We start from the raw sequence: 25,105 nt of genomic DNA, 5'->3' as shown, positions 1-25,105 counted from the left end.
ATATACAGGAAAAACCAAAACAAAACAGTTTTTCCAGATCAGTCCAGAGGACAATTTTTATCTTGGATTCTGCTGCTGCTATTCAAGTGAGAGTTTTGCCATTATTTTCAAATGATAAGGATCAAGCCCTTTATGCGCACACTCATTTTTAATTGATTCAGTAAAAGAATAAGGTTTTTGTTTGCTTTGCACTCACCTGAGATTTCTGCTATACAGTACCTTTCATTTTACTTCAGGGACTGCCTGGTGTTCTGTACAGACTGTGACTTTATTATTATTATTTTTTAAATCTAAAAGCTAAATATAATGAATTTTTTGAAAGATATTCACCAAATTTGAGAGGCTCCTTTTAACAGACACTTAGCAACAGTTGCAGGTTGCTCACAACACTCTGAAACCAGCTATAGGCAACAATTACTTTTATTGAAGAAAATAAAATGACCACAATTATATTACATTTCATTCTCTTACATTTGGAACTTGAAATTGGAGCTGTTCTGAAAGGAATGGATAGCACACAGATGTTCATGTAATAAACTCTAACACTTGAAATTAAAAGCCACGAATTACACTAGTCATCTTTGCTTGCGTAAAGAACTATTGATCACTTAATCATTTGTTAATGATCATAATAAGGAAAGATAGCTACCTTTTTGCCATAGGTCTGCCCAAATCCCAGTTTACCTAAACCGGTGATACTCCACCAAGTTTACTTCTCCCTCTGGTATTGTTCTGATGTCCTGTGTTGTTTTTTTTTTCACTCCAGTTTATATGCTATTATGGCATGTTGCCAAGCATTTTAAAACAATTTTTGATAGCGATCCTTGCATTTTCATAGCAGGTGAAGTCCTCTGTGGTGTAAACTAACACCGCAGTGCTGCAGCCTAAGGAGTTACACCAAGTAGCTTCAGGATGAAAATTAACCCACTGGGTTTAGATATACAAAAGAATTAATTGGTAAAGTGTAGTAGCTAAGAGAGTAAGCAAAGAAAATACCACACAAAAGTACATTCCCATAGTAACTGTAGCTCAACCTTACTGCACAGCAGATATATTTATGGAGCATTTAGGAATGTAAGCAATAAGATTCTCATTGTAATGCCAGTGTTAGGGGCTTAGCTGATAATCACACCAGAAATCACAACTTAACTATAATTTGCTGGAAAACCTCCTTTTTAGACAAAACTACAAAAGATGCTATCTATCTGAGTTGTCCTCCTTAAAGCTTGTTAGCACACAAAATCCCTGAAGGAAGGTCCAAGCCTACACACAACCCCACAGCTCCTCGGAGCACAGAGTACTCTCAACCCAACCTGAGGGGATGCTAAAGGTACAGACCTCTCTGAGGTATGTTGTAGATCAGAGCATAATGAGACAGTTTACAGATCTTTATTTTAAGCTAGAGAAGTGAAGTCTAAAAATGGTAGGACATCTTAGATGAGGTCACTTTTCAGTATCTCAACAATAAGGCTGAGTTTTTCAGATTAATAGGTGAAAAAGAGCCAAGAGTGGAAGAACTGTAAGGTGAGAATAATACAAGAATGGTGGTTGTAAGGTAGAAATAATACAAAGATAGTAATAATACAAGAATGATGGTGACATATATCCAAAAGGTTATCTATAGGAAAAACTCACCAATATGGAAGCCTTCAGTCTAGCTGGAAAACACTGATACTGATTATCCAATCTCCATGAAGGAACAATCTCAAAGAGATACTGCCTTAGTGCTGGTCAACCCTTAGATGAAGACTAGGAGGGGCAGCGCCAAGCTCCATCCGTTCTGGGAGTACAGCTGAATTACCCTCACCTGTGCTCCCACAGCTGACCCAACACTTGCCTCAGCTGATTAACCAGAGGTTCAGGCTGTGATTATGAGTTTCCCATACAGACAGAAAACAGGATCATGCAAAGCTGGGATTTGGCTTTTGAATTTCCACAATGCCAAAATGTTGTGAGCCACCATGGTGCAGCTTTGAGTAGTCTCATCTGAAATATTTTATACTTATATATAAGTTGCCAACATCAGTGCTGTAGCAATTCTAATTGTGCAGAGTAAAAATGACAGCAGCCCCAGGATTTGTACATATGTCCTTCTCCCTTGAATAGTTTTGAGCAAAATATTTGAGGCAACCCAAACATTGGGAAAGGATTACACAATTAATTCAGATATCCTTTAAACAAATAAAAATAAAAAGGAATCACAACAATTATAATCTGTTGCTGCAGAGTTTTGGAAAGCTTTTTTTGCGCTCAGATGGGTTGAAGACATTTAAGGGCAGTAAAGAATACTCATAGGAACTTCAAATCTTGACAAGAGCTTTGGGGAACTTTTGTACCTTGATGAGCAACATGCATTTTAGAAGGCTTTGCATTTGTTATTTGTCTTGTTCAAGATCCCTTTCAATTCTGATGCCTGCAGTTTTATTAAAACCTACCCCTATTGTTGTGAGGGCTCCTGAGCTGTTGGCCTCGGGTTGAATGCATGCCTTTACAAGTAGCTTGAAATCACTCAATGTCACACTGACTCTTCTGTTTCATTTTCTGCTTACTGAGCACAGAGTGGAGATGGATGCTTTCACTGGGTCTGTCACCTGCAAAGCCTTGGAGGGAGTGCCCAGAAATAAACATGATGATTTTTCTTTCTGCCCTGCTGATCCCAGAGGAAGTCAGCTTTTTCTGTCTCCTAGAATGTTCTGTGTTTAAAGGAAAGATATATCCTTTTGCACTTATAAACCCAATATGCCTGCTTTCCACCAGCTCCCAGTACAGAGAAGTCATCTTGTCTTGAGGGCAGCCAGAGGAACATCGTGCCATTTCCCACATGACTTCAATGTTTGCTTTCGCTGGGTTTCCAGAAAACTTGACATCTGGCCCTCTGACATTGGAAACATAGAATAACTCAGTCTTACCTTCACATTAGCCTTCTCAAATCTCCAGTTTGTTATCTTGCATTTTCTTTACTTTCCTTTAAATTTCCTTTTCTTTTCTCCCCACCACCTCCTACCGGTGAATGACCATGGAGGTGTACAGCTTTCAGAGCACAGACCTTTCTACAGTTCCCATCAAATGCCTTAATGAAACCAAGAAAAGACAACCAACTTCTGTAGCAGATTTTCATTTGATGGTGTTAAGTTCAAAGTAAATAGAGAATAACAATTTGTATTATCTCTGCCATCACAGAGTTATCTAGATCAAGCTATATCTGTGACAGGGGGGCAGTAGGCCTGTGGGTCCCCAGCCTCCAAAAGTGGGAAGGAAAAAGGGAAAGGGGTAGGGTGATGGGAACTGGGCTCAAGGAAACAAACAGAGCAGCAGCAATGATCTAAGGAAAACTTGTTTTACTAACTATGATATCGGGATGCAAGATAACACAATATAATACAATCTAATTGAAATTGAGGCTAATAGATCAAATAAAATAAGAGGGAGAGAGTTTTCCAAAGACCAAGAAGCCCACTTTGAAACTGAAGGTTCACAGCTTGGAAGCACATCCACAACTGCTTCCAGGCAGTGTGAGAGAGAGACAGTCACTTCCATGACGTATTTTCCTCTCCACCTGTGAGGTCCTCTGGCACGTGTAGTTCTTCTCTGTGCTTCATATGATGTCATGATGTGGAGTACTAATAAGAAAAATTACAAAATCATATTTGGGGTTAAAAAACTGAAGCTCTATGAAGGAAAAAACATTGAGAGATCACTCCATAGACATATAAAGATGGACAGAAATGAGAGAACATAGATGACTCCTTTGAGAAATCCCAACTGAATAATCTGTCACTCTGGATAAAGCCAGGTCAGAAAATAGCCACTCTATGCTGACATGCTCCTTACCAAGTGATACACCAGAGTCCTTGTTACAGCATCTGTGGTGCTTCTATGTCTGCAAATTCTTGTTGATCTCCCTAAGGAAGAAGTGAAACCTTAGGAAAAAAGTGTAAGAGTATTAGGACTGTATTTTAACATGTACTCTAATATGTAGAAATTTTAAATGATCCCCTCACAATACTTTTTCTATCTGAATAACTTTAGCTATTCGTTTTCTTTAAAGAAGTTACATGGATCATGGCATCAAAAGACCAAAATGCCTGACAAAACCCCTTTCACTTCCTATATTAATAAGAAAGAAGAGCTTACTATCATCTCACTTGTTGGTTTTTTTTTTTCTTTTTTCCTTCAGCTTACATACACCACCTCCTTGTGTGGCAGCCACTAACAATTCTGATGCAGAGCTTGTTGGTTTGCAGTTTTCTTTTTGGCAATATATTATTTTTTACTAAGAATAAGATGACTTTCACATTAATCATCAGATAGCTTCCCAATCTCTTCCCATCTGAGTGGTAACTTAGAACCAAAAACCTAAAAATATTACATCTATTTGCATGAATTTCTGGTTCCCCAAAATAATCTTGCAGCGTTTCTCAAGCTGGTGTTAGTTACAATAACTGAAGAATTGATTACCTCTTAAAACAGTTAAAGTTTTGACCTTTTCACACACACACACACACACACAAGACATCAAGTAAGAAATTAAGCAATTTCACAAAGTATAAAAGTCCCTACAAACAAGTCTCAGATAACATCAAGGACCAGTGAAAATTGACATGTTTTTAGATTTAAAGAGAGATATGTATTGAAACTGAAATTCTGGAAACCAGTAAAAGAAAAGCAGTAGAGAAGTGAGAAGAACCCAGAAACCCCAAATTATATTCATGATAAGTACAACGTGAGAAAAATGAGGAGTGAAAAACCATTGCAGTCATTTTGGGACTCTTGAAACATCAAGCAAGTGAATAATCAAGATGAGGCAGTAAGTATTTAGAAACAGGACTTCACCTTAAAGGTACTTAATTAGCTCCAATATCTTGGCTTCTACTGAGTCACCATGTCCCAGCCCATTTTAGTGATGGAAAAAAGACCAGCAACTAGCATGTTTCAGTTCCTATTGTAGCTCTCCTACAGCTGTGGAAGTGCAACTAGATTCTAGCCTGCTTCATGCATCACTGACAATGTTGTCAGCTGAGTCCCCCACTGCAGATCCTTTATTAGTGGTGATAATGTGAGAAACAGAAGGGTGCACAGCTTGACTTTCAGGGCCTAGGCTGACTTCTCATTTAGAAAAATAATCCCTTTGCTCATAAACTGAGCAAACCTGATAATGAGTCATCAATAGAAAACGAATGGGGAACCCCTGGAAATCAGCATAAGAAGATCCATCTGACTCTAAAGAAGCTATCATAAGGAGCAAATAGATGAAAGTTCAGTGGGATCAAATTTGTTGGGTACAGCATGTATATGCTTTTTACATTGTAGAACACTCCTAAAAACCACAAAAGAGTTATTAATTATTAGTGTGCAGCTGATTTAAGAAAAACAATAACAGACACAGCTGAGAGGGAATCCTGGCTTGCTACTCACTCACCTCAGAAATGGGAAATGGGGAATTTTGAAATAGGCAAGAAAGAATGATTCTATCCGCAGTAAAACAAATCCAACCCTCTTATATGCAGAGAATCCAAAGAACAACAAAGAACTTTATTTATATTGCAAACTTTCAACTACAAAAATATTGAATATTGAGTATTTCTAATTGAAAAAGAGCTCTATCAGAATCCGTGTTTTAGATGATCAAAGTCACCACTGAAAAGGAAGCCTTAGGAAGCAAGGCTGAAGAAAAGATTCTTAGAGGACTGGCCAGTTATCATTTTAGAGTTGAGAGCTATAGGTTACTTACTCCCTTGATCCAACTTCCCGTGAGGCTTCAGAGGGTCAGGAAGATCCGGAGCAGACCTGGAGATGGTTAGAACAGTCTGTTGCTGAAGGATGGGCCCTGTTGTACAGACCAGTGATGGAGAAGTGTGTGGTGAGCTGCAGCCTGTGGGAAGAATCCGAAGGATCAGTTCAGGAAGCATGGTATATTGTAGAGGGGACCTTAACCCTACCCCTATCTGTAATAAGCAGAGAGAGTGATCATGAGGGAGTAGCAGAGATGAAACATTATGGACGGATAATAGTCCTCTTTCCCTGTTTCCTTGTGCCATTCAGGGAGGTAGGAGAGCATAGATGGGAGGAATGTGATTTTTAGTTTGCTTTTAGTTTCTCGCTGTTTTAATTTGTTAGCAATAGGCAATAAATTGTATTAACCTCCCTATGCTGAGTCTCTTTGTAATTTTGATGGTAATTGGTGAGCGATCTTCCTGACCTTATCTAAAACCTTGAGTCCTTTTTCATCATATTTTCTCCCCTTTCCTCTAAAAGGGGTAAATGAGAGAGCAGTTGTGGAATTTAGCTGCCTATTACAGTGGGCAAAAGGCAATGATGCCAAAAGGTACTATAACAAAGGTTAAGTTTATCACTTGCTGAAAGTTTAACAATGAGAACTTTAGCTCAATAGGTTTTGCATCTTCCTTGTTCTGTTCAAAATTTCTTCCAAAAAATTACCAAGGAACAATAATTCTGCATTTGCCCATCTGGAAGATTCAGCACAGAAGTGTGTCAAAGTGAAAAATGTTCCAGTCTCTTAAATACAAGGACCTTTTCACTTTTCCTGTGAACATGATAGAGATTTTTTTCTATTTAATTCAAGTCAGTTTGCCCATTTCTCAGTTAGCAGAGACACACACAAGATCAATTCACATCTGTGCTGAATCTTTCTACCTACTGTGTTTAATTTCTCCATCCAAAGTCATAATTTAAATAAATAAATAAAAACCTTTGTTCCTTCGTCTGTGTTCCAAGCTACAACGGTTTTCATTAAAAACAACAAAGGTTTTCTGGGCAAGTTGCACCTTTAAACCTAGAAATTAATTACAGATAGGTGCTCCTGCTGTCAAACAACCTTGAATTTAACTAGCTGAATGAAGCCCAAATAACACAAAATCCATTCAGAGGCCATTATCTAGCCATGTTTTTAACTCCTTATTGGTGTACATTGTTTATCTTTTTCAGCTTTAACCAAGTCCTTTATCATTTTGAACATTTCTCTAAGTCACCTTGAAATCTTCTCTTTCGCAAAGGAAAACCTGCCAGCATTTGCTTTTCCTCTCCCTTTATTCCCCTGAACAAACATTCCCCATTTATCTCAAACTGCATTTTTCCAATCAGTCTCACCAAGAAATTGCTTAAAAAGATATAGCACAGAAGTTCCACAACCAGCTCCTTGTTAAGACATTTTTTACTTCCTGTTTCTGAACCTACCCAAAGCTTTTGTTGCTGTTGTGGGATGTCGTTTTTCAATTGTGCTGTAAATATTTCAGTTGGTTCTTGAATGAACTCATTGGAGAATTCTCCTTAAAATAACAATGGAGAGATTGGCCCTAAGCGTTTGTCACCCACTGAATTTTTATCGCTACAATCTGCCTGAAACTTTTGTAGTTAGTTAGGAGTTAACTTAAAGCTTTTTTCACACATGACTTTCTCTAAACAAATTATGCATTTTGAATTGCGAGGTGTTCCCTCCCTACAGCCATGCAAATTATTTCTAATACTGTAACTGCAATTGACACTTAGGAGAAGACTCTGTAATTACTGGATGTGTATTATGGATCTTTGTAGGTGTAACCTACAGACAGTCAGATGGTCTGAATCTGACTCATCTGGGAAACTTTCAAAAATTTAGAATTGGAACTTTGCGAATTGGCACTCTCTCTCTTCCCTTAGAGGGGCAATTTATGTACCATGAGCGTAGTCATTTCAGCTGATTGGAACTAAAATTCTGAGCAGAAGTAATGCTCTCTTGCAGCTGTATTTTTCCTGTTTGACCCTTGTTAAGGGTGATCACACAAACCTTCACATGTATGCATATGTACACACAGATCTTACAATAATTAACCTATCAAATAGTCAGCACTTATCCACCAACATTCAGCTGCCTGTTGCTCATAGTGTGGGAATATCAGTGCTATTTCTAAAACCACTGTGTGGCAAGGAAGGAGAGATAATGGCCACAACCACACGTTCATGCACAGAACAAACTTAATATGATCATAAACAGTTACAAATAAGACAACTTTGAGCTTAAACAAGCCATTCAATTTCAGGCCCTTGAAATTATATTAACAACACTTTACAGGTAAGAACCAGAGCCAAGACTTAAACAACAATACTGCATCTGTTAGGAACATTAAGTGACTGTTTCCTGTACTTGCCAATAGAAAACCTTGAGATGTAGCACAGCAAAGCATACTGGGGTTGTGCTTGGTTTCTGTGCTCACTCAGATCCTTCCCCTCTGTGAAGAGCTCTCTACATTGCCACAGTGTGCCTATGGCCAGATTGGTTACCTTCACTAAGAACTGGAGAAAGACCTTTGCCTAATTGTGCCCTGCTCAGTATATATCACATATAACCAAACTGTGAGCTAAGAATAGTCCCATCACTTCTGACCTGCAGTGAGCTTTCTTGAAGATCAGCTTGGGAGGTACTATTAATCTTCACATAATTTCCTGTTCTAGAAATAAGAGACTGCTCTGAAAAAACTGGCAATATAATTTTTCATCATTGTGACTTTCTTCACTTTATCTATTTTTCTCTTGTTTTGTGGCTTTTCTAGTATGGGCATCCACTTCACACATGTTGAAAGATTTTCACATTCTTTGAAAATAAAAAAAAAGCCAGTTTCTCAGTTACTAGCTTTTAAGTAGATAATCAAATGTTCTAGCTGCTTGTTTAGATAAATGTCCATTAATATGTCCAAAATAGCCTATGATTTTGTAGGCTGCAATTAAAACCAATGGAAGAGAGCAATCCTTTTAATAACCACAGAAAAGTGCTCCCCTCTTTAGAGTGCCCATTGTTATCATCATGAACAAAGTAAAAATCATTAACAGCACACTCCCCCTTATCTGAGATCAAAGCGCTCATCTTATAAGCTTCTTTTATTTAAAGACCTTTCTGATATACATGTCCTAACTGCTTTGTGGAGATACAGGAGAATCTTAGCATAACCTGACTGTATTCATTGTCCCTATTTTCCACTGCATTGTCTACACTGGTGGAAGATCTAAATTATATACTTTGTAAATCCCAAGATATCTTAATAGAGAAATGCAGGCCTTACTGTTTTTTTTTTTTTACAGCATTTCTCACTCAAGGTATTTTTAAAGGTTCTTTGCAAGAAGTTGAATAATGATGATCCAGAATCCATAGCAGCAAATGAGTTAGAAATTCACCCTTCAAGAAATGTCTGATTAGAATGGCTGTCTGTGATTCTTGGAGCTTGAACATACATTGGCTACCATGGTCCTTCTCCATTTAAATCTATTTATCTATCTATCTATCTATCTATCTATCTATCTATCTATCTATCTATCTATCTATCTATCTATTTTTCCACAAGATTTAAACAGTCAGAAATGAAGTCTATTCAGTGTCACAGTGAGGTGCCATTTTCAAAAGAATAGTACTATGACTGTCATTCTCTCTGTTTTTTTACTGGCACAGTATCAAACACTAAATCTGAAACTTGCTACCAAAAACAAATAAATAAATCAATCAAAAAGTTTCTTGTTGGGAAGGAAGAGAAATGATAGCTTACAAGACCATTGGAGGCATCGTTCTGTTACGTTCTCAGTTCATCAAGCTTTTTGTCAGACAAGTATAAAAGTGTGGATTAAGTTGTGAGCCAGCACAGCATTCAATCACATCTGGCTTTCCAGTCATAACAATATTATCTTTGAAAACAGATCCAAATCAGCAATTAGATCATAAATGTAGCTCTTATGTTCTGGTGTCACAAAATCGTTGTGCTTCTCTCTATTCACTATCCTTTGGTTTACCTTCTAATGGTTTCCTACAATGCTAACCATTGAACACATTACCAATAGCCTGGTACCTCTAAATTACCACTATGCTCTTTCTCTCTCTTAGATATTTATACACTGAATTAAAATCACAGTAGGACACCTATGACTTTGCTTCTACTTGCCGAGATTCAAGTTGCCTCTCTCTTCTGTTGATAGATGCATGTAGCATAATGCAAGCAGGATATTAAAAAGCTAATTCTTTTTCTTTCTCCTCTTTGAATATCTTGCCTTTTTTTAAGGATCAACTAATTCAAGTAGCTCTTTTGTATTCCTTGATTAGCTTGCAGCATGATTTGTTAAGCACAACATAGAAACACAATTTTAAAATGTACAAGAATGGCCACAATTAATGTGTTTTTGTTTTTTATTTTTTAAAGATTAATCCACCATTAGTTTGATTTTCTCTCTTCTGTTGTGCCTCTTCTAAGTGGGCATATGGCAAAAAGACTTAGGAGATTTCTGCTATAACAACAATTAAAATAACAAGAACTCAGCTTGTGCTTGTAAAAAAATGACTAGAAAGGCTACATAAATTGGTAAGTTTCTAAGTTCTGAATTAAAGTTAATTTTAACATAATATGCTATAGATGAATTCAGTCTCATTTAGGCACTAGACAGAGATCCACCAATAGTCTGCTAAATATACAGGAAAACTGTGGTGTGATTCCCCCTAAACTTTCTCTTCTTCAGGGTGAAAAGATATAACTCCAAAAAAAGATATAATCTCCAAAATGGCAGCTTCTCTAGCCTTTCAATCATATTTGTGGCTCTCTTTTGGAACCTTTTCAGTCTGTCCAATCTGAACTGTGGGGACCAGACCTGGACAACATTGCTCCAGGTGCAGCTTGACTAGTGCTGACTAGAGTGAGACAACTCTACCTCTACTTGTAATGCTCCTGCAAATGAGGACCAGGATACAGTTTGCACAAGAGAAAATGCTCAGATCTTCATCAGCAAAGGATATGACAGAATTAAGTTAAAAATGGGAAAAACTGGAGGAACTGAAGAACAGGTAAGAGTGCTGAAGCTGAAGGTCATCTAGCCTACTACAGATCAAAACAGGTCAACTAGAGCATGTTCTGCAGGATCGTTACTCACTGTGGCTTTCAATATCTGCAAAGCATGTACATGCTTTCCTTTATCTGGAAATCTGTCCTCAATCAAACTAGAAAAATCTCAGATGTAATAGTTGGAGATCACACAGGACTGCCATCAAAAAAATCATTTTTGTTCTACACATTACTTGCAAACTATTTGTTTCACTGATTCCCTGACTCACCATTCTCAGTTCTTGCTCTGTTGCTTTGATACACAGGTCAACAATCTCTTTTTTTCTAGGTGATGTAAGTAATTCTTCAACCTAGCATAAAATCCAAATAGGAAATTTTACACTACAATAAGTATTATCTTGGTAAATGTGCTTTTCAGTTTGACATTTGCCTTATGCAGTAACTGAAGACCTAAAATGCTAAATGATTGTGAAATATACTTACAGACAACCAGCAAACAAAGACATTAAACCCAAATTCACCCTCAAATGTAAAAAATATTCACATAAAAACTGATTCTAACATTTGCTGAACAGTCATTACTCAATGTTTGGGAAGTATATTTGCTTACAATCCTCTCTGGTTGGTACATAATTTTAAAAAACACCTTGCATTTCTACTAGTTCCACTTCTTGTAATCCACGGCAAATGAACTTCCCATTGATGCAGAGTAGGTTGTCAATTGCTGTTTTTTTGAGTTGCTCCAGACCCGTCTCGCCCCTCAGGGGACTTAGCCCTGCAACTACTTAACTTCCCAACAGAAGAACTTTATGAAGTCCTTTGGGTACTTCACAGAACAAATTCTTCGTTATTTTCAGGAACTAAATAATGTCCCTTGAGCATTTTTGACTGTTCCAGGTGTGCAATATAGCTGTGAGCTTCTTTCAAAGAATGAGGTGGCAAGACCTGTGCTATCACATGGAACATGTTTCCTGGCAGATAATCTGGACCTCTAGGCCATGGCAATTCACGCCTCCATTATGCAGAATCTACCGCTCCAGAAATGCTGCCTCATACTACTTTAGACAAAATGTGTCCTGGTCCATTTGGTCTTTTCCATCAGCAGAACCTTCCAAAATTTATTTCTTATTTTCTCTTTTTTCTTACTTTCCTTGTTTTCTATTTTGCTGTTCTATAAAAAGCAAATAACTCATTTCCTAGTATTATTATTGTTGCTATCACTATTTTTTATTCTCTCATATTTGATATCTGCTTTGTTCTCTGTGGATCCCCTGACATAGAAAAACATCTGAAGTACATACCCTATACAAGGCTGAGCCTCCGCTGCAGAGCCACAATTCTTGCTACACAGGGAGCACATCTGCTTACCACAAGAGTGACCCTCGACTAGGACACCACTAATTCTGAGATTGTGAGCTGACATTCCCTGTTTTAATCCTTTTCTTATGCTCATGAACCTCACGACCCTTCTGGTTTTCTATCACACATTTGATTGAGTTCATTGCACTCATTTTCACTTTGTTTTCTCCATAATTAGAATAGCTTTTTCTTTTTTCTTTTTCTCTCCGATCAGCTTGTAGCTTACTCACTTCTGAAGTAAAAAAAAAAATTAAAAAAAAATGACAACAAAACATGAAAAAGCAGTGAACAGAAACAAGAATTGTAACTGGTATTTCAGAAAAAAAAAGAAATAGATAAATTCAGAGAGCTAAGTAAAATTGACCCAAATTACTAAGTGATGAAGTGAGTAATGCTGTCACTTTAACTGACGTTAATAGAAGCCACTGGATGTTCATATTGAGGCAAACTTGAGTCTTTCATTTAGGAGCCTAACTTCAGATATCTATTTTTGACAGACTTGATCAAACTATCCAAATGGCTAGAGAAACACAATGTAATGAAAAGTATATTGTAAGTGACTGTAATATCCCACATATGCAATAAAAACATTGGCAGTCACTTCACTTCCCCGTATTTAAATACATAAGAAGAAAAAAAGAGTTATAACAACACTTCTATCACTGTTGTTACTTGAGGCACAAGGGAGCATTTTTAGCAGGCTTCTACAACACTACATGGCATTACTGGCAATGTTGACTGATATCATTTTCAGTTGACCCATCAAAAAGGAAATTGACAGATTTTATTGCGATTTCTTCCAATAAAAAAACACATCCTATAAATCAACAGCAGTTCCACAGAAGCAGTGAATAAATTAAAGAGAGCTAATACTCACTTCAAATGCACTGATGACATTCAAGTGTGGCCCTGAACTGTCTAAATGTTTTGACAGCAGGGATAGCTTGGAAATAACATTAGGTCAGCACACCTTATACAGTTTCACATTTTCCCCTTTCTGGTCATTTTGCACATAGGTTGTTTTCCTTCATAGCTTATTGAAATTAGTGAGTTATATGCCTTCCTTGAGCTTATGAACAACCTTAATATAAGCTATCTTTTTTATGTTTTGACACTTTTATTTTTGCTCCCAGGAGAAACTAGGAATTGCATAGTTCAAAGGTACTCATCCAGAGGTAACTTGCATTTTGGACATTCAAGAAGTCTGCAATCAGGAAGGGAATTGTAGATGAGGTAGCCATCCCTCACTGAGAGCACACAGAAAAAGCAGAAAGAAAGAGATCCCATTTCACATGTCTGCTTATATTTGTAAAATCTTCATAGCCAAGTTCAGAAGTTAAAGCAGACAGGTGGAGTCACTGTAGTTCACAGCTCTGTCCTGGGGGGACATAATGATACAGTGACCCTCAGTCAGCCTATGCCCATGTGAGACTTCCATCTTGCATCAGCTGCTGCAAAAATGCACTTACTTTCTGTAATAACATTTTACCTTTCTTCAGACCTCCACAACAGAGTGAAGAAATTGCAGCTCAGACACTGATCTTGTTACACAGACAATTCTTGAGTCCCCCATATCATAAATGAAGTTTTGTGAACTCCACAGCCAACTGGAGTCCAATTCTCTGGCCAGGTAACCCTGTTATGCTGCCTCATTGTGATCCACTATACTTCACGCCCCTGTGGTGACTGCAGTCTTAGGCAAACAGTCAGACATCAGCTGACTCCTGATCTCAGGCAGGCTTGCTGTGCAAATGAAGACCTATTAACTTTTTTCTGTTTTATTCTTTAATAAAACTTAACTCTCTTTGATGAATCCATCATTAGAGAATTCAGGAGTGTCTGAAAGCTGATGTGCAAGGAAGAGAGGGGAAAGGTAAAGAAGAAATTAAGGAGCAAAAATGTTAAAGAAGAGGGGAAAAAAATATGAGTTTGTTTGTTTTGTTTTTTAACTTGTTTAAAATATAAGTGAGAAAAAAAATGAAGGAAAACGGTTGTAAAGACAAAGTACATATATAGCCATGTTGAGGTAGGCATAGCATAACTTTCTTCTGGAATGTATTTCTGTAGGAAATATGAATATCTCAAACGTGAGAGCTTCTCTGGAATGAGTTACATTAGCTTCTATGAATTCCCAGTGGAACAAAAAATGAGAAACGCTGATCTATTAGGAGTCAAGAATATAAGCTCAAAGGCTTTCTACAAAGTTGATTTTTCAGGCCCATTGTGTAGATCTATTTCATTGCCTGGATCATTTAGCAGATAAAGAAGTTCTGACCTTCTTTCTCATCAGTTTGGCTGCTAGAACTGTGTGCTTAATTCACATGCTAAAAATCCTATGAACATTTTTATTGAATATAATAACAGAGCATTGCAGCCACAGTAACCAGCTTTTATACTGTAAGAGAATGGCCACTTAATTAATTTTCTCAAAACATTACCAAACTTTATTAAACTAATCACCCGTTTGTGTTATCACTCAAATCCACTTTCGGTTATACAAATGCAATTTTAAAGTCTCTAATTTATAATGCTCTATTTTAATTATTTATTTAGTCAGAGAAATGGAGGAGGCTTACAGTTTAACATTTCAGAGCCAGCTGCTATTGTTAAAAATAATAATAATAATAAAAGAAATTCCACATCGTCCCTTCTGCAGCTGATGTAAAAAGAGCAGATGACTTTCCATAAATTTTACAATCCTTTTACATGCCTACGGACCAGTTCTTACACCATTCTGACCCCTTTCAGATGGTGTTGTGTGTGAATCCACATTGGCAGGAGGCACACACCCCTACCTGAGGCCAGAAGGAATGCCAACACCTGAAGTGACACAGTGGCTAGTCTCTAAAATAGCTGCACCTTCAGTTCTGAAGGGAGAGGAGCATGGCAGAAAAGCCTCCATTGCTGCTGTCTACACCATTTCCTTTACCCATTAGGGTAGCATTTTGGATGGTCAGCAGTTCATTCCTTTATCACTGTCTTTATTTGAAAGAAAAGGTGAAACTGCTTTTTACAAAAATAAATAAGTTTAGTAAGATATGCTGTGCTTTGTTAAAAATGCATACGCTGTGTGTTAAAGAGAATCACATCAAACACAAAGAAAAGCCTTCTAGGTAAGAGATCATAAGGATACACGAAATAAAGTAGCGCATTCCACTTTCATTCTTGCATTAAATCATTTTCCCCATTTTTTTTAAGTTCTTCTGGGAAAGACTAGAAGCTTCCCAAAGAAAAAGATTTAATAATTGAAAGAACATTGTTTTACAGCATTTTACAGCATCCTGGGTCATGTCACTGACTTCTGTTGTTCAACATTTTTTATAAAAAACATCCAAAATTTCAACCAAGTTCCAATGCCCAAAACTTCCACGTCCAGAAATGTTTTTTGATTGTTCTTCTGTGTTACTGCTCGCTATTCAGTAGATTTAAGATGCTGAAGATATTACATTTCAACTTTCATTTTGCAAGCCACCAATGATAAAAAATGTTTTGTTTTGTTTTTTTTTTAAGCTGCAGTTAGCAAGATAGCATAGATTGAAACTCTTCCTTTTTATTATTGCTTTTGATGCACACAAATCCTTTAAGAGGAATTTTAGCAATTGTTCTGTTATTGCATGTCCCTTCTTCCCTTCAGTTGAATAATTCATGCTTTGTTGTCATAGCAATCCTTTCTTTCTCTGAAATGTTTAATAACTAGTCTTGACTCCAAACTAGACAATGAATCAAGGTGTAACAAAAGCTTTATTAACAAATATGCTTTGAGGGAGATACATTGTTTGTCTCCCACCTACACTTTCCTTAAGCTTGTTGTCAGTGCAATCTGATGATATTAATAATGACAGCAAAGATGACTGTTAGAAACTCCCTTTACACAACCTAGCTTCTTAAACAGTGTCCATATCTTTTGCAGACTAATGAACCTCACTGTTGCAGAGTAATGAACCTCTACTTTTCTCTTAATCTGACTCCTTTCAAAACAGAAGTACAGAGTCACTGCTTTCTGTGGAGCAATCCTCTGTGGCAGATGTGGAACTGGGGACTAGGAGACATTAAAAATCCCCAAAAAGAGTCACAATTTGGTAGGAAAAGAGTGACAGAGGTATTTTTCACTGTTTTAAGCCTGAGTTCAAATTATTCATCTGTTCACTCTACATGGTTAGTACATGTTAATCTAACATGCCTGTTTTCTCAAACCACTATTGCAAGCAACATAACCAATATTTAGAGTTGAGAATTGTACTAGAGCTCATTGTAGCCTTTCCACCTATGATACACCTGAGGAGGAAAAATATGAAGGCAAGAAAGTACTCAGTGAGTATGCAGACTTGAACCTTTCCTCTACAACTTGCTTGGCCAATAAACATCCCCTTAAATTTTGGGGATGGCAGATGGTGGGGATGGCACCTTCTTTGGCAATGGTGGCACCTTGTGCAATTAAAGACCTGAAGCTGCACTACTGATGACATTTTCCTTACTTCAGTTAATGCTGGAGAGAAGCATGGGTGATCACTGTGGGCACAGCACTGCTCTTCTGTAAGATCTAATGGTTCCCAGCTAATGAGTACAGATCCACTCCAACCCAATCAATGTTTCATTTCCAGCATTTATTTATTTATTTATTTATTTATTTAAGGCCAGCAATGAGACAGTTTAAAAATAATTTTGAGCTCTCTGGATGGATTCTATAGTCATTTCACTCAGTCCATATTTCCCCGAATTTACAGTTTATGGGAGCTCTGGACTTTTTGACCTAAAGCTAAGAAAGCAGCACCATCCACAAGAAGAGAAGAGCAACTCTAATCTTTTCAGTTCAGTTTTGTGCAAGCAACTACATAGACTACTGACAATCATTTTGTAGTTTCACATGTATCCTGTACTGCTTTCTCCTTGCACTGCTGTTTTTGCCAGGTGATATGTTGTAACTCAGCCAGACTTGTAAACGATCTATATGTTAAGTTATACAGCTGTATTCTCCTGTAGGGCTCAGCTCACAGTACCAATATCAGCCTAAATCTACCCATTAATCAATGGAAGACTTGTTCTAAAACTTCAGAGTATGACCTGTAAGTGGTAAATTAGCTGATGCAACAGTCTGTAGAAAACTGCCCTTCCGCACAAGAGGCCTGACAGAAATGCAAATCACTGTAGTTTTCTGATGCAGATTCTAATTCAAAAATAGCAGTCCATTTTCTCAGAAGAGAGTTTATGGGAACAACAAAGGCTTGCATTTTAAGACACCAGCTGCCTTCAAGCCCAAGTAAAGCATTTGGGATGAATGCTTTATTTTTGCCCAGCCTGCTGTGATGACAAAAATCAACATCCTAGGCCAAGTCCACATAACAAAATGTTACTTCCTGGGAGGAATACAAAACCATTTGTGTTCCCCAGGAGTCCTGCTCTGTTGGCTAAACTCCCACTAGACAAAAGATGTCATTTGAAGAAGTGATGCCAGGAGACAACAGATGACCTGCTTTTGATTCACTTCTACTGAAGGAAGGACTGTTACAGAGACCAGTTCTTACTGCTGAAACATGGGTATGGGGGCACAGCATTTTTTCAATTCTGCCCCCACTAAGAAGCATTTTGTGGATTGTCAAAATTTATTTAAGTACTTTTCCCTGTATTTTGTTCATTCTGCCTGTAGTTTTGCAGTATCTAAACCCAAAATATTCCCTTCAGTCAGGGAAGTTCAGAAAAGCTCCTTCTGAGCAGGCTTTGCACCTTTAACACTTTTCATTTGCTTTTCTATCCACATGAGCAATGGTATATCCAGCATCATTTATTCATCCTCAGTTTGGTATATGTATTTGATCTAACACATGCTTCATCTATTCAGTGCCCTATTGAAAAGGTCCACAGAGTCTTTCTGTGGCCTCAGAGATGCAGATTGAAACAAAAGCAGAATTTGGATGATGGGGGAGGGATTGAGAATGGTTGGTGACACCCACTGTTCATTTTACCTATGCAAAAAACTGATCTACATTAATATTTTTTCATAAATCATCATTTACTATTGTTAAATCTATTTTATCTCATAAATGTATAATGAATAATCTCTGGCTTAGACTTCTTATAAGACATTAAAATAAAAACAGGTGACATAAAAGAAAAACAATATTTAAAAATAATTTCCTTGGCTCAGATAAAAATAAGAGAAAAGTCCAGAAATTTCACTAAAATATCTAGATGATTTAATAGGTACTTCAAGATTTTGAAGCAATCATTTTCCATGCAAAATAAATGAATAATACAGTCTGCAATGTGTGGCTGTGCATCAATTTGAATGAAAATCATATTGTTTTTTAGATCACATAAAAATACAGACCTTGTCCAGCAAAATGTACCAGCTTGTAAATCCCTTAGATATATTCAACTAGTCTTGCTGAATCATTCATCATCTGAAAAAAGGACATGGTTAAGTGGTTAAGTTCTGCTTGTCAAGACTTACCTGAAGAACTATTCTCCTGGAGTTCCAGTCCAATTCCCTAAGTTTTTTCTCTCTCTCTCTCTCTCTTTTTTTTTTTTTTTTTTTTTTTTTTTTTAATTTAGTCTGGTCTTCTTTCATTCATTTTTTCTTTTTCTTTATTCTTTTTTTGCCATCTTAGGATAGATTTTTTTTCCCTCACATCACATACTGAATAAAGGACCAAAATGGTCCAAAATGGTCTTACAACTCAGTGGTAGCTCCCACAACCCAGCACGCCAACCCTGCAACACTTTTACACTGCTTGGCTCTGAGATGTTTGTGATCCAGTGTGTTATAAGAAAATTTATTGTGTTTGGAACTCAAGTGCCCTGTTGCTTCCGTGGACAAGGCAGTATCTTGTAGGATCACTACTATGAGAAAGGGCTACAAGTAATCTCCTTTGCAGCATGTCAGATGCAATTCATCAATACCCTGGGCCTTGTTAATCCTCCCAGACAGATCCAAAGCTGTGGGATTGAGCTGAAAGCTGAAGTCTGGAAACAAAACAGTCGATAGTCTCATTTCTTTCTTTTGCTGCCTATCTGGATATCAGCATAGGTCTACAGTGGGAAACAACCTTCAGTGGTTTGAAATGCTCTTAGCTCTCACCACACACTTCAAATCTTTTATCCCATTTCTGTTTCCAGGAAACTAACTAAGAAAAAAACAAACAAAAAATCCCCTAAAAACTATTACAGAGCTGCTAGCCTCCTAAATGAATTACAGAAACAAAGTACATTTCTATGAGAAATGTGTGATCTATGAGTAAGGCATACGCAATTCCATTCCTTCCATTCATTTATTCTGTCCCTGATCAATACTGAAACCTGACTGCAAAAACCAGCAGAGCTCAATGGCTGTGACATCAGCATCTTTGCTGTGCTGTAGCTCTGGGGTGCAGCTTCTTATGTATAACACTGCATTCTTCTTTTTTTTTCCCCCAGGTACATGGAGGTGCCTAATGAAGCATCACTCAGAGACGCAATTTTTGAGGTCCAGTCCTCCTTAATAGCACAACGATGGCTCTTCAGGGCTTATATTCAGGAAACAGTGTTGCCCTTTCGAGCTGCATTCACTATTTCTCTCCATTATCATCTCAGACACATAGCTTTCAGTTAAAAGCTCCTAAAGACTTCCTAAGACACAGCTTACTTCAAGGCCTTAAAAACTCCTTCAAAGACTTCTAAAAAAAATATGAACAAAAGTTCCTGACTTTGTGTCAGGTGCTGTTTTTCAGAAAGCTGCATTTCAGCAGAGTGGATTTATACTTTACCAGCTTGGAGTGGAGAGCCCCTTATCTATGGAACATACTGCTAAAACACACTGTTTCTTTTAGAAACCAGTGTGTCTGGCTCAAAATGCAAATGTTTTTTTCATGACCTTTTCTCAAACAGACTCCTTGTTTCATGTAGGAAAGCCATACTGCTCTTTTTAGGAGAAAGTAGGAACACCTTGATTCTGATGCCATTCCACAGCTATGTCTGACATGCTTTAAAAGTAACATCTCTGGAAGAGCCAGAATGCAGCCTGCAAATTCTGTGTGGCCAATTATCAGCATTAGAGACTATAACCCATAAAGCAATGCGTTTCCATGGGAAACTGAAGATGCAGCTGCAGGAAGATGGTGTCACCACTGGTTATATTGTTAAAGGGCTGTGAGCTGCAGAGGTCAGCTCCCCTACTCTTCTGGAAAACTCATAAGCACATTTAAGCCTTGGGAGACATTGCCAGCTGCTGCCTGGAGCATCACAGGACACCAAGAATGCCAAGCTGATGCTGACCAAATGCACTTGGCCCAGAGTAGCTGAGCTCTCCGGCTGGGATGACCACTCGGTCCCGTCTACATACCTATCCCTCCCACAAAGTCTGGGTGTAAATTTTCTTTCTGTTTCCAGTAAATGGAAAGGCTGTAGGCAGAAATACACTCATAAACACAAGCTTTAGTCTTCAAGCTCTCTCCTGTACTGACTGTTCTTATGGTTTCTGCCTGCAGGTTATCTCCTGCCCCTTCTCTCTCTCTCTCTGGCCCCAGAGAAAAGCTCAGTATCTTATACCTCTGAGTTAATGAGCCAGCTGGCCTGACCTGTCTGTCAGGATGAATCAGCAGGCTGTTTCTGCACCTCCATGCTTTACCCACACTCTTTCTCAGGAATGTAGCATCATTGAATAGTACTTTTTTTCTTTTTCTTTTTTTTTTTCTGTAAACGCAGTGGCAATTATAACATGACTTAAATGCATGAGGTGCTCATTAGCATTATTTACTTCAGTTGGGTCTCATAGTCTATCTACATCCCAAGTTTTGTAATCACCTGGATCAATATCTGGACAGACATTGTTTGTTGGTGGCTACTGGTTAGTTAGCCATTTCTCTCCTATTGCTTAACTCCATAATGTGCATCCTGGAGTGGAACCTCATGTGGAAACCAGATTCCTAATTTAAATTTAATATACTTTTGCAACTAAACCTACATAAAATTAAAACTTAAATACCAACAACTCACATCTACGCCTACACTCATAACAATTCACGAAATGATTTGATTTACATAAAATTAATAACCCCATTAAATGTGAAATGCCAAAGGCAAATCACCGAGCCAGGTAATTCCGAACTTATGGATTACTAAATCTAAACCTGCAAATGTACTGAACTAGTTAATAAGCTATAGCCTTTTCTGCAACTTCAAGAATAGTATTTTCTGCATTTCTGTTTGCTTAGTGACTTGAATTCAATGACTAATTTATTCATAGATGAGAAATTTTTGGCTGCTGAAAAACCGGATAGCTTATTATCCTCTTCCAATCCATAAATACAAATGAGGTGTAACAGGATGAGATCTGCTAGTTCTAAAATCATGACAGACATGATGATCAGAAACTATTAGTACAATCTGTTACTGATGGACAATACTTTCTTTGTTTAATGAAACAATTAGTTGTAAAACCCATTTCAATAAAAGGATGTTTTCCCTAAGTAACCAGCTACTTAAGTTGGTTTAATTTAACTGAAACAAACAACTTTACAATGTTGGTCTTGTGCTTTTAATTGAGTTGCAAATTCCATCCAACTGCATCTTGACAAGAGACACAAGCAAGAGGATAATCATAGTAGGGTAAACAGTAAATGTACTGTTCATCAAATTACTAAATTACTTGTTAGTCAGAAAGAGATTAAAGTTATATCCGACTATGCAGTGGCTAAATGCATGAATATAGACATAATTTATTCACCAGTCGGACAAAAGGAAGTACTACATTTAGCACAAAGATTGTATTTAGGTGAAAATCAATATATTCATGTGGTTGCTAATTAGGAAAGTCCAGCATACTTTTAGAAAAGAAACTAATAAGTTAGAATACAAAACAAGATTAAAATTTATTATTTAAAACTGTTTCCTCTTTGCTGATTTAAATGATGATTAAAATTGGTAATAGCAATTAATCTACCCTCATCAACTCCTGCTTTTGTTTAGAAGTACAGCTGAAATTGCTTCTCTGTGACAGAATATATCACATATGAAAAGAAAATCACTTCTTTGTCATAATTTATCTATGTGGTAATTTCTTGAACACAATGAACCCTTTTACTGCCCTGGGGAAATTCTGTAGAATGGAAGTTAGTGGGTAAGCATCTCCAAAAAGTGGAACCGATCCAACACGACATTATTCTGCTGTAGACTTCTAGGTTAATTTTTAAGCCAGCTTTAAGATCATTTACATGTATGTAATTTCATAATTACCACTGAGTGCACTTTTTGTAATGTTGGTATAATATCCAGTAGTATTTTTCACATTTCTTACATCAGAATGGATGCTTACAAATACTGTAGTATATGGAAAACCACCAATGTCACTTGAGTCACTGAATTATTCTTCCTATCACTCAAGTTTCTTTGCACATGTTCATAAATAGAAGGATTTTAAAGGAACAAATGATAGTAATTTGCATAGCAATTTTTGAAAGACAAATTTCTCAGCCTCAGGTATCCCAAGTCATCTCTGTATGGGAACCTCTTCAGCACTCCTTCCACTGTTTCCTCTTGCAAAGTGAAACATAGCCACAGTCCTCTCCTTCAAGGGCTGAAGTGACATCCCTAAGGACCCATAGCCTCCTGTAAATCCATCTAATAAGAATAAAAGGATTAACTGAAATGTAAACTTACCTTCACAGACTTACCAAGAGCCAACTTGTATGGGATGAGAGTCCTATTCACATTTCAGCTTCCTTCCTTGGGGCACTGAAAGACAGAGTTAAACAGAATGCTTTAGAAGACAGGGAGGCAGTGATCATACAAAAGACACGCAATAGCAAATGCAGTGTATGATAAATAAAAATTCAGTATGTGATAAATAAAAATTCAGTATGCTCCATGTGGTCAAAATAAAATCTATTAGCATGTTAATAACTACAGTCCTTTTGTGCAAGTAGAAGAGCACATTTTAAACAAGGAATATACTTAAACTCTCCATCAATTGCATCATTCTCATGTTGGTGGAGACATACCCCATAAACTGTAGGAGGCAGCTGCCCTCCACTATGCAATTCAGTGAAACAAAATATATGGAGAGAATAACACCCTGGATATTTAAAGGTTGGGGACAAATTATTAACATTTAAATAATCTTGCCCTCTAGGCCACAGACAACTGCACTTCAAAGCCAAGCAAACAAGGAGCTGCTCCACAGTTTGCATCTGAATTTGTGGAAGAGTAGTACATGATCTTTGCATATCTGTGCTGGTGATATTTAATTTTCAGAGTTAAGGATAGAGACAATTTTGTCCACATAAACTTACTGCTCAGTCTAGGTTGTAAATTAAGAGGCAGCCCCAAGTGTCCTTTACAAAGCTATTCAGATGGGCCTAATAAAAACATTAATGGCTTTTGCTGTGATCTATCTGTCTCAGTAGGGAAGAAATAGAAATGTTACTGAATATAAAGGATTTGATGTGCTGTGGTACTGTATGAGTCACACGGCACGTAAGAAAAAGTTCAGGACATGATATCTTTTATGCAAACAACTTCACCTCTAGGAAATTCTGCTTTCATTGTCTGCTTCCTCTATCTTCTTAAACTGGCCTTATTTTAACAGAAATCTGAATGTACTATATCATTCTTCCCATAGGAAGTACCTTCCTGTACCTCTGTTTCTGATTTGTGTGTAAATTCCTGAGGGGATAGGAAGGGATTAAGAACAGGAAGACAGATTCTTCTTGGACATGTCTAGTGAGTGATAAGAAGTAACAGGTACAAACGTACATACTGGAAATTCCACTGAAACATAAGCAAAAAAAATTACTGTGTGAGTGGTCAAACACTGGCACAGGCTGATCAGAGAGGTTGTAGAGTTTCCATCCTCAGACATATTGAAAATCTAACTGAATGTTACCCTGCACGATCTGCTCAGAAACCTGCTTCAGGCCAAAGGTATCCAATGGTCCCTTCCTCACCTATTCCATGATTTCAAAGTTCCAGGATGGTTCTAATGTAACATGGCAAAACAGATCACTGTAAGATTCAAATCAAAACAATTGTGTCTGTTTTCTTATATAATAATAGAATTTATTAATTATTATTATTTATTTTTATTTTATTTTATAAAATAATTAAAATAATTAAAATTATTTTAATAATTATTAAAATAATAATTAAAAACAAAACAAAAACAACAAAAAACAAAACACATCTGCAACATAATTTTGCAAGGAAGCATGATTCTTTTTTCTGAATTTTCCACAAGAAAAAGAAAAAAGGAAAAAAAAAAATCAGGACAAAACTATCAATAATCACTCCTTCAACAAAGTGTAACAGGAAACTCTTTCTTTTATGCTTTACAGTCATCTTTGAAAACTTATTGCCTACTCTACATAGGAAAAGGGGCCTCTCCAAATTTGGGAACTCCCCCAAAGTGCTGGGGAGAAAAATACTGTAGGGGAAAAGAGTCGGTACTGCAGTTCTACTGTCATCACTGGGTCTGGTTAATCTTTTATGTGGTAGAATCTAAGAGTTAATAATGTACTACATGCATCTATCCCATTTGGCAGCTTGAATGAAAAATATCTGTTCATGTAGATGCTGATAAAAAATCTAAGGATCAGTGGAGGATACACTTGCCTGTGAAAAATGATAACTCAAATGGCTCCACAGCAAGACAAGCCATTGCTGCCCTGCTCCTTCCTCTGCTTTTTCACAGGATTCTGCTTCATCTTCTTGCTTCAGTAGTGACAGGAGCTTACCCAGACAAAAACCAGTCCTGCAAAACAAAGAGATGATTTTTCAAGCTGATCCATTTCCCGAATAGCAACTTCTCATTCACAAGGAATTCAGCAGGACCACACGACCAGGTTAAGTGAGGATCAACAGCGGCTTCAATAAGATCAACTTCAGTGGCCACCAAGCAGGTTTCAGGCTCACAAGGTCATACACGTGTGTGTAAGGGAGACCTTTATCTTTCTAAAGCAGAGGATTGTTAA

The 25,105-nt window shown here is 37.3% G+C and overlaps 1 long non-coding RNA gene across 4 annotated transcripts; it reads right to left on the bottom strand.

Annotated features, from left to right (window-relative positions):
• Positions 1-402: 402 nt before the first annotated feature.
• LOC107311502 (uncharacterized) lies at positions 403-25,077 on the bottom strand. 4 transcript variants are annotated; one of them, XR_001554097.3, is made up of 6 exons: positions 24,747-25,077; positions 22,797-22,871; positions 18,493-18,565; positions 5,732-5,872; positions 3,832-3,920; positions 403-3,620 (listed from the first exon to the last, which is right to left on the bottom strand). It is a non-coding gene; the product is annotated as an uncharacterized LOC107311502 (long non-coding RNA). The 4 variants fall into 4 exon arrangements; XR_014943950.1 differs by lacking the exon at positions 18,493-18,565 and having other exon boundaries at positions 24,747-24,885; positions 24,974-25,053; XR_014943951.1 differs by lacking the exon at positions 18,493-18,565 and having other exon boundaries at positions 22,811-22,871.
• Positions 25,078-25,105: the final 28 nt, after the last annotated feature.

Source organism: Coturnix japonica, chromosome 3 (assembly GCF_054131305.1).
Source record: "Coturnix japonica strain WE chromosome 3, WE-NBRP24, whole genome shotgun sequence".
Classification (NCBI taxonomy): Eukaryota; Metazoa; Chordata; class Aves; order Galliformes; family Phasianidae; genus Coturnix; species Coturnix japonica.
The sequence above is the reverse complement of the archived record's forward strand: the minus strand, read 5'-3'. Positions and strand labels throughout refer to the sequence as shown.